This window comes from Thalia democratica, chromosome 1, assembly GCF_965202585.1.
Source record: "Thalia democratica chromosome 1, ktThaDemo2.hap1.1, whole genome shotgun sequence".
NCBI classification, from domain to species: domain Eukaryota; kingdom Metazoa; phylum Chordata; class Thaliacea; order Salpida; family Salpidae; genus Thalia; species Thalia democratica.
In genome coordinates, this window is record NC_139165.1 from 70778408 (window position 1) to 70789989 (window position 11582).

The window sequence follows — 11582 nt, forward strand, 5'->3', positions numbered from 1 at the left end:
TATAGATTTATTGTTAAATAAACGTTTAAACTTTTTTTTTACAAAAAAGAATAACAAAAAAGAGAAAATTGTAAACTCTAAAACTAATATAGAAAAACTTAATTAAAAATTTATTAAATAAGCTGTTCAAATGTGTATATTGGTATAAAGCTAGACTTTTAGTAAAAAATTTGTAATTTAATTTTTATGTTATTGAAAATTTTAGATAAATTCGTATGGGAAAAAACTAAGTTTATATTTGAATGAACTAGATGAAAAACTGACAAGCCACATTGATATATCAATTAAGTTCACAAACTTAACAACGAAGATAAATAAAGTGAACTTTTATTTTAACTTATTTTTTACAACTTAAACTAAAAACTTTATATCAGCTATTTTATAAATAGTGTTTTGTTGTAATAAACAAAAAGCAGTGAGTTTTGAATAATTTAAACATTGTTTGAAAAGAAAATACTGATTTAATAATTAAACAATTTGAGATTTGTTCATACAATAAAATAAACATAAATTTTATTGTTTTGTGTAAAAAGTGCAGTATAATACTGAAATAGACCAATTAATCAAACATACTACGAATTTTTTCATATTAAATAAGCTTTTGTGTTATTACAATCTATTTTTAAATTAAAAAAACTTATCACTATTGCAGCGTAAAATTTTCTGATATAAATTTGTTACAGCTGTACAAAAAAAAATTAATTTTACTTTTTTTCAGACACAATCATTTTTAGAAGTTTCGGTTAAAACCCCCGACGAGCTGCCAACAAAAAAAGTGGCCGACCTGAGCTGGGTACAGATAAAGCCTCGCGTAACCGACCAAGAGAGTGTGCGGATAATCACAAAGGGTGGTTCGACCTCGCTCAAATGCCAGCATGTTCACGGTGGTAACGATGGAGTGTTGGTCACGTGGGTGAGTTATTGTTACGTCACATACGCACTTGTACGTACGTTCTAGCTTTTCGCTTGTAATTTTTAAACAACTACTGAAATTTGAATGTTTTTAATTTACTTTTAACATTTAGTATAAACTTTAAAAGCCATTAACTCCGAACTCCATAATTTTCTTAATGTTGACTTTGTAATTTTTATAATTAATTTTAACATTTACTATAGTTTTTAATGTCATTAACTAATAATTCTTTAGTTTCTTTATTTTATTTTATATTGAAATTTCTGTTTTATTGTTTTTTAGTTTTAATTGTTTAAATAAAATAATTTTAAATAATAGCTACTATACTAAGGTTAACAGGTTTATAATGGATCTAAAAGCATAAAAACACATCAAAAACTATTTTGGAAACAAAAGCTAACCAAATTTTGTAATCTAAAATAATTTGTTATGTATTACAATTGATTTTTAAAAATCTTAATAAGTAAGTTATAATTCGATGTATAAAACTTTGTTAATTTTAATGTCTTTAATGTTTCTTACATATTGTTTTTACTGATGACTTTTTACCACATCAAGGCAAAGTTTAGATTAAAATTAAGTTTTACAGGTTTAAAATAATTGCTTTCTCGGTACTTTGTAAAGTCATACCATCTGTTTATAGTTAATAAGATTACTACCGATGATGACTTTTAAACCACACTTTGAAAGGTGTCAAAATAATGCTCCAAAAATTGGCTTAGTTCACACTTTTTTAAATACTTTAAAAGTTGTATTCCTTTTTTGACAAGTTAATCAACTTTAGGGAGTTATAAGTAACTATTTAAGTTAAGCTAAATTACAAAACCTTCTTAAGTTTGTTCCAACAATATTTAGAATAGAAGATTTCTTTTTACATTAGCTAAACTTCGTATGTTAGCTTTAAAGATGTTATTTTGGCTTAGTTTTTTTATTTTTACGCCATTTGTTTAGTAACTAACATTTGCTAAAACAAACTAGTTTAAAGTTAAAACTATCTAAAGAAAGTTGTAAAACATAAGTTGATGTTCTGCTATTGATTAAAGTTTGTGTTAAAATAAAGTGTACAAAGGGCATTTAATGCCATTAATAAAAACTAAAGTTTAATAATCAGAAACGAATTTTTCTCACGAAAGTAGAATACACATCTTATAACAGTTTTTACTTTGACGAAAAGTCTGTTTTTACTTTTGAAAAATTTTTCTAACTTAGTTACGCTCATACCATGTGAACTATATTTTTTTTCAATAGTTCACATGAAATTCATGGTTACAATTTTTTTAATAGTTACTTTATTTGTACAAGGTTTAGTTTTTGTTCTTAATAAAACTTACAACATATTTAAAATTTTATTTACATCTATTTTTATACTTCGGATTTAAATTCCTTTTATCGATAAAATCACAAAGCAAGTAAAGTAGCAAAAATTGGCTATAACTATTTATAACAATGATTTATCTAAATTGACAGCTTTAAAATACATCTAAATAAAAAAGCGTGCATAACTAATCACATTAACTTAAGTAAATCACAACAAAATGCCTTTCAAGTTTTTAGTGGACTATTTAGTGTAAACTGTTAGATCATACAGTTATATTTGTATATACAAATAAATTCAAATTACATATGTCGTAACGTTAATCAAAGTTTTATCAAGCTGAGATAAAAAGTTCTTAAACTGATACTTTGTTTTTGATTTAGAAATGAATATAATTAAAGATTAACGATTATTTAATTTATATTTAATTTAACTTAGATTTTAGACTACTTTTGTAATATTTGTGTACAGTATAAGTATTATATGTTATACACAAAATAAAACCAGTAAAACTATATGATTTGTACAAACAGTATCTCATAAAGTTAAAATATTTGAATTTATTATTAATAAAACCGTGAGTAAATACTTTTTTTAAGTAGCAAAATTTTTTATGTAAAGCATTAGCTTTTAAAATCATATGTTACAAAGTCAGTGTTACAAAGAAACGCTTTTTAAAAATTCTTTTTAAACAAAAACTTTATATGAATTGATAATTAGTTATCTAAATCTATTTCATCTCCTGTTTTTCAATTTTTTTTTCTTTAAGTTAATCACTAATTGATTTATTTTTTAGTAAAGATTTGTCATATATCAATTTTTTTTAATATAAATAATCTTCACTCAAAAATGTTTTTCAAGATTCTTCCTGACTCCAGAGAAATCAGATACCCACACAGATCAAACAGTCGACGTGTTTATCACAACAACCAGCTCGTTCTCAGTCACGTGACCATGGAAATGGCGGGAATATACCGGTGCTTCGTGAGAGGCAGAACGACTCAAGACTGGGACATTATCAGCTACAGAGTTTTCATACCTGAAAGAAATATTTTAAAACACAGTGAAGTGAATGTTGTTGAAGTTATTGAAGGTGAAACGTGGAAGCAGCCTTGCGGTTTCGAAGTCAGTCTAAAACTGTTTTAATGTTTATTGAATCTGTAATAAAAGGTATTTTTAACTTCGTAAAATGAACTTTTTCCTAAGAAATGCTTTGTTTCAAATAATGACGCTTAAGCTTTGCATAAATTAAATAACAAAGTTTATACTCAATTGAAAACCTTGTACGCAACTTTGTAGCAAACTGACTAGTGTTAAGGTTAAATAAGCAAGCAACAATAAAAAAGCATATCAATCAATAAAATCACTCTGTTACAAGCTAATCCTACTCACAAAAGAATGCACAGCGTTGGCTAATCCCTTGTCAAACTAATATTTCGTAATTGTATTGAAATTTAATGATTGATGCAGTACAAAAAATTTCAGTCAAATGTTTCTTTTTTAAAGAAAATATAAAACTAAAAGTTGTAGCCCAACAATTTTAAAGCTTTTCTTATCAATCTTAAACTGAAGTGAATCTACTTTCATTTGACTAACTTAAAAAAAAAAGCTTTACTCGTGAAGCCCATCAGTTTTAAATGCAGTATAAATATTGAGCAGGCATCACCACCTACAGTTATATCGTGGATGTTTCCGTCAGGCCAGCTGGTTTCTCCGTCGAATGAGGAAAATGAATTAGGTGTAAGTGTTTCTTATGAGGGCGAACTGGTCATAAAAGAGATTGATTTTTCACACTCTGGGTTATACAGGTTTTTAATGTTTATGATATTTTAACTATTTTAAAATGAGCCATAAAAGTCTATTTTTATCCTAGATTACAAATTATTTTAATTTTTAAATTTTTGTTTTTAAACCTATAAAAATTTTATAAACTAAATTTTTTTTAATTTTTTTATTTTTTATTAATTTTTATATTTTAGATATAAGCCGTTATAGATATACAGAGACACTTATTTAGAATTTTCAAAGCTATCAACGCTCTAGCTAGATGTTAAGCCTACTTTAACTACGTACAATAGCTTATAATCTATTTTTTCGTGATCAATGTATAAAACAGCCTTACAAAGTTTATACTGCAACACAAAGTAATTTACTCAACTCATCAATATTTTCTGGCTGATAGTTGAAAAACCGCATTAAGATACATTAGTGTCTTTTTACATCGTTTATTAAAAATTCCTCAAACAAAAAAGTAGACGACCGCAAAATACCTGGAATTTCGAAACTGCTCTATTTGTTTGTTCGTGTTCAAATTAAACAGCATGCTGTTTGCCCAACAAACTTTGTTTACACGTTCACAAGTCACCTTCGAATAAATAAGTAGAAAACCCGAGCAAAAAGACGCCTTTTTCAGTTTAATAGCCTTGCAATGGTGATTATCGTACTAGCTTCGGAGACAGATATTTGCATTATTGTCAAGTTTTCATTTAATTTCTAACTTTTTATTTCTTAATATTACAATACAAAAATTGCTTATACAGTTTTATTTGTATTATATAGGTTATTTTTAGTAGTTAGTGATTTTTTTTACCAATTCAAGGCCAAATACATTATGATATAAATATAGATTTAAATTTTTGAAGTACTTTTTAGTACTAAAAAATAGCAAAAAGATATTTTTGTTTTTAAGCAAAATAGACCTTTGGATAAAACCTCTATACTTGCTCTACACAATCGAAATCCGTAAACTATATTTAATTTTTTTATATGAGAACAAAATCAAACTTGCGTTTGCTGTCTCACTTGTAAAACTAAGTTCAGGTGAATATTCTCAAAACACTTTCTACAAAAAAAGTTGCTTGTAAAAAAAATACTAAATAAGAATTTTTAACTTTTATAAAAAATTTTTGTTTTGAAGGCGTAAAAAATTTTAAAACTCACAAAAAAGTATTGTGGTATTTACTTGTTGTTATTTTTTATTTATATGCAAGCTATGCTATTACTCAAACTCTCTGCAATTCAAATGTAAACAACAGCACTTTTAATTAACCAGTATGTAAAAGATACGCATGTACAAGACATTGAAGAATTATTTCTAGCAGCTCCAAGGTCACGTTTAAAAAATTTTCCGCACAAAAAAAACTGCACATACGTTTAATACTAGCAGAATTTTTTTTTCAATTAATCCCCCGCAAATGCGATAGAGCACCAGATGATCTCGCCAGACGCTCAAATTAAATCGGAAAGCGATAAAATCTAACTTGCGCAATTTTCGCACACCGCTCTACTAAACGCCAGCGTTCAGCACCGGCTTAGCAGCGATTTTCACCGGAATGATAATTGCCATGAAACCCGAGTTGCCGTGGCAACCTACGTGTGGCCCGGATAAGTCGCTGACACCCTAGCTCGTCTCTCCATCAACTTGAATTTAATTTCAGGTGCTTCGCCGTCAATCAAGTCGGCTCGGCTGCTGCCGCCGTCAGTTTGAAGGTGAGGAGAAAGACGTCTGAAAAGCTCGTTGGTGGCAATAGGAGCAGAAATAGCACAGGTTGTTGTTTGAAAGCTAAAAATAACCAGCTTTTGTTGTTTTCGTTCAAATTTGTTGTACTTTTGTCTGTCGCGCAGTCACTTTTACCGCATTTTGTAACCGATTACTTGTCGCTGGTGCCGCTGATCGATCGGAAAACTTCCGAAATACTTCGCATTGTTTCACAAGAGTTTTATTTCTGTTTTGTAGCTTTGCACCATGAGAAAAATAACTTGAAAAAATAGATTAGAAAATAATATGTTTTATTTTTATTTTTTTAAATAAAACCGTCTAGCCAAAGTTTATTTTAATTGGGAATTTTAGAGCTTTTTTATAGTATACAGTTTTAAAAATTTTAAATGCCAATATCTTTAAAACTTTATTCAATACAGTTTATAAGTGTACACTTTAAAAAAATATCGATGGTTTCAAGAAAATATAATAGAAAATACGTTATAAATAAAATTTATTGAATATGTTTAAATGAATACTAAATATAAATATGATCTTTCTCGTCATACAAAACCTTTATAAAGCATTTTGATAAATATAGTTATATCATGTATCAAAAGTATATTTAAACTATTTTCTCTAATATATTGCTTTTAGATACTGAACTTGAAACTGAGCTGTCAGATCTTGAAAAACTCGGTAAAGAACAAAGTATTCTGATAAGATACGGAAAAGAAGCAATTAAGGATGAAGACAAAAATAAAAGTTTACTTTTCTTATTACCTAAAGTATACAAATGTCAAATTTTAATGTTAAAATTTGAATTTTTTTGAATTTAGTTTTAAAATGTCTTTCTTTTTTTTTATTAACACAAGTTTCACTTTTAAAAACCCGAGTTTAAATCTGTGTTTTCACTTATCTAATAGATAAAGATGAAGTTTTACCATTAGAAAAACCAAAACCTTGTCCTAACTATAACAACGTTATGATGGTAACGGCAACATACAACAAACCTATCAACATGAACTGCTGCATTATTGGGGAAATGCTTAAGTTTATTTAACATTATTTATATTAGAATTAATGTTTAATTTTTTTTTTAATATACTTATTAAATTTTTATATTAAGTACTACAAAACTTTTTATAATTTTATATATAATGTTTAAAATATTCTAATTTTGAAGGTATTATTAATAATTAAGTTTGTTTTAAATGTTTAAGCAAAAGGGTTAATCATAATAAGGACGAAACCGGTCTCAGTTTACCGAAGGCTTGTGGTCTGATGATCGAATTGATGTGATCAACCCTTTTTTAAATTTGAGCTTGTCGGCATACAAAAGTCCAGGCTTCTGCTCTGCAGACTTTTGCCGATGTTTTTGTTAAATAGTTAAAGACATATTTTGTCGAATTTATTTATATTTCTTCAGAAACCTATATTTTGAATATTTAATTATGCAAAAAAGTAAAGCTTTAATACTTTAATTTGTAAGTTTATTTGTTTAATACTTCGTGGTCGGTATAAAAAACCACGACGATGTTAAACTTAAACTAGCTTACATTGCTTTGTTTCATCAGAGATAAAATGTTTAAATACCGTTACTGATTAGGAAAAACCAACAACAAAAACTTTGCTATTACAGTGATTATTTTAGATTTAACTTATCACAAAATACATGTTCTTAAAATTTATTGTGTGAAAATTTTTAAAAGCTTATCTTTGTAGTTTTGAGAAGTAGCTTATCTTAGAAATTGTTTATTTACTGATAGTTTACTTTTGATAAAAGCAATTTTTCTCCCATACAAAAGGTTAAACAAGTATAAACTTTAGTTTCATTGTTTTTAATTTATTTAAAATTAAAAATTCGAAAAATTTTTGTTTATTAAAGGATAGTTACAAATTTTTTTAAAGGTTTACCTGGATTACACCGAACTGGGAAGCATCTACAAAATCTATTTTCAAAAATGGAACTCTTCATATTGATAGTATTCAGTTTTCCGATCAAGGTTATTTTTGTTTTATCTTTGTTTACTATTAAATTAGTTTTTTATGCTTGTTTTCTAGTAAAATGGAATATTTACTACACAAAATATGGTATTTATAACTTTTTTTTTAAATCAGAAGTTCGAAAAAGATTGTTCATAAAGTAGCTTAAGTTTTTTAACTTATGCTATTAGCAATATGTTTCGTGCCATGTTCCGAAATTATTTATTTTAAATCGATTCTTTCAAATTTAAACTGATAAAGAAATATTTATAGGAACAAAGTATGGGATATTTTTCTATAATCTAATTTATTTTTACACTTAGCATAAGTTCTTAGAATATCGGTATTTTAACGTTTAGATTTTTTTTTTAACTTTTACTGAAGTACTAGATAATTTTTTTCTTTAATGTAAATTTTAATGAAGTTTTTAGTATATATTAAATTACAAATACATACTATAACTTTTTTGGAAATTCAACTAGAGTATCTACTAATTAAAAAGTAAAAATTTTATTTTTTTATAAAATCTTGACATTTTTTATTTTAACTAAAAATGAAACTATAAATGTTTTAAATTTTAGGCGTGTTTGAATGCATAGGAAAGAACTCAAATGGAGAAGCAAAAGTAATGTATAACGTTATTGTTGTTATGGAAATAGAAGATTATGATCCTATAGAAGACTATCAAAAAACAGGTCAATTGTGTTTCTTTAAGTTTTAAAACAAAATTTGATAAAAATATATAAAATGTGAAGAAATATCAACACTTTTTAAGCACACTACTGATTTTTTTAAGTATTAAAAAATAATATATCGTGTAAAACCTTCAAACAAAGTACTCAAAGAAGCATTACTTAAAACTTTAGTTTGGAATATTAATAAAAATGGTAAATTACTTGAAATAAAAAGTAAATTACACTCAGAAAACAAATCACATAAACTTCAGAGTAATGACAAAATTAAATGTGTTTTCTTTAAACTATTTTTTAGGTAATTATAAAAAAAAACTCATAAAATTTAGCTTAAAACATTTAAAAGCTACAACAACTTTTAGATAACTTGTTTTATCAAATTATATTTTTTCTATATAATGACTGAAACTTATTTAAAAAGTTTTAGTGAATTTAGAATCTCAAAGTTTTATTATTTTATTAAACATATAACTTTTAATTGAATTATTAAGTTTGTAACTTTTTAACCTACTACAACAACTCCTATAGAACCTACAACAACAACCACTCCAGAACCTACAGCAAAACCTACAGAAGCTACAACAACGACGACTACAGAACCTACTACAACGACGACTACAGAACCTACAGCAAAACCTACAGCAAAACCTACAGAACCTATAACAACAACCACTCCAGAACCTACTACAACAACAGCAACAACTAAAGAACCTATAACAACAACCACTCAAGAACCTACAACAAAACCTACTACAACAACAGCAACTACTACAGATCCTACAACAACGATAGAGCCTACAACAACTACAAAACCTACAACAGCAACCACAGAACCTACAACAACGACAACTACTACAGAACCTATTATCACAAAAAAGCTCACCACAACAGAGCCTAAACCACCAGCGACTAAAAGACCTAAAAATACTTTCAGGTAAAATGTAGTACTCAAGCAAATCAGGTTAAATTTTGGGTGTACCTTTTTTAGCTTAACACTATTAAACCTAATAAACTAAAAACTCAAGATACAAGATTATTTACAGATTTATTTAAACAACATTCAAAAAAAAATCTATAAGTTTAAATCCAGTTCTCCTCTCTCTTTTGTTTATGCCGTCGGCTAAATCAAGTTGCCAACAGAACAGAGAGAACTGTGAGGGCGGGCGGCGACGCTTACCTTCATTGCGCCTGTAAGCTTCCCCCCATCCACGGACGCAACCAAGATCCCAGGGACAGGCCGTTCATGGAATGGAGGCTGCCCAGTGGCGATTGGGTCAACGTGTTGAACCCGGCCATGAACGGGAGGGCTTTTGCTTATTTTAACGGCACCCTAGTGGTGCGACGTGCCGAAGTCACGGACGTCGGCGAATATGTGTGCTACATGTCAGACACGTACCAGAGGTTTTGCCTTATATAATTAAATAAAAAGAAGTTGATTCAATAGTGATTAAGAAAAAAAAATTACACAAATAAAGTTTAATTTTATTTTTATCTTAGTTGTTCTAGCTATTCATGTTTTAGGTTTACAAGCTTATGGCTGTATAACAAAAATTTAAAGATAAAATTAAAACAAAGTGGTATTTTATTACTCAAACATTTTCATATAAGTTTTAGTAATTTACTTTTTATTTCCTTAATATTACAATTCCTACTAATTTCTTTAATATTTGTCCTTAAATTACCTTTTCTGTAGTTTTAATAAAATTATTAAATTTAAAAAACTACAAAAAATTGTAAAAAAATAACAAAGTTTAAACAGTAGTTTATAATTTCAAACGGATGTAGCCTTTGTCTTAATTATAAGAAATAGTAGATAAGAATTAATCAAAAACTAATACTAATTTTATTGGAACTTTAAAGTACATATTTTTTTAAGGTCTAAATTTATATACAGTAACAAAAAATAAACTACTTAATAATTAGTGCGTGTTCTTTTTTTTAAGTACAATTTGCTTATAAACCTTTTGATATACATCGTTTTGATTGAACTTCAGGAGGTCAAGAATGGAAATAAAACTAAACATTTATACTCAAAAACCAATCATAAGGCAGCCTGTGTACCAATCTGTAAGAACGCATTTGGGCCGGACAGTGGTAGCCGAATGCTCTGCTAAAGGATACCCCAAACCGAAAGTTAAATGGGTAACGCCTAGTGGAAGATCGCTGACTCCTGGGTACCAGTCGAACAAGTATAACTTTTAAAAAAAAATTTAAATAAATCCATAAAGAGTGCATAAATAATATTTTTCTTTGTATAAAGGTATAGTGTGAGCAGAAATGGAAGGCTTGTGGTGAGCGGAGTGAACAGTGAAAATGTTGGCAAGTATACATGCGTTGCGTCGAACGTAAAAGGAAAAGTTGAAAGAACACTCGTTATTAAGGTTTTGAATCTCACTTGTTTTTAATTTCCTGCTTGGTTTGCTATAAACTTAAACATTTTTTTAAAGCTTTGGTACTAATTCTTAAAAAATAATGTAAAAAATGTAGCTTTGAAAACTATTTATCAACATTAAAACTTTAATTATAACAATATTTTAAGTCTAAAGTAGTTTGTGTTTATGTACCTCAAAAAAAAATTTTAAAGGCTATTTTTAGATAGCAGAGATTAACTTAATAAAAAACTTTGAACGTCTTTGTAGCTTTTCATCCTTAAACACAAATTAAAGAAAACTTGATAGTCATAATATCATTTTTTAAGTTATTCCAAATTGATAAATAACAAGAAATGATAGCCTATTTTTGATTGAAGATTGTTGTAAATTCTGTTTTACATCTAGAAAATGTTACCTATTTTTGTGTTTTTTAACTTAAACAGTTTTGTTTTCTTCTGTACTGACTTTTAAAAATCTAAAACAGTTAAACTTTCTATGCATAAATTACAAGATTTTCAAATATAAATTAAACTTTTATTGCTTTTTTAGTTTCTTTATATATGATTTTTTTTACTAAACAAATACTTCTTATTCAAAAATTCCTCAATTAAACTTCAGCCACATCACACACCGCCGAGGATAAGAGTGACTCCTCGCAAGTACCAGCGAGTGAGGAGCGGGCACACTGTCAGGTTGCCTTGCACCGCGACAGGTTACCCCCAGCCCACCGTTAGCTGGAAAACCCCCAAGAGAGGCTACATGCGACAAAACCAGGTAATTAGCTTTTGTTATAATTTTTATAAATGTTATATATCGTAGATTGATA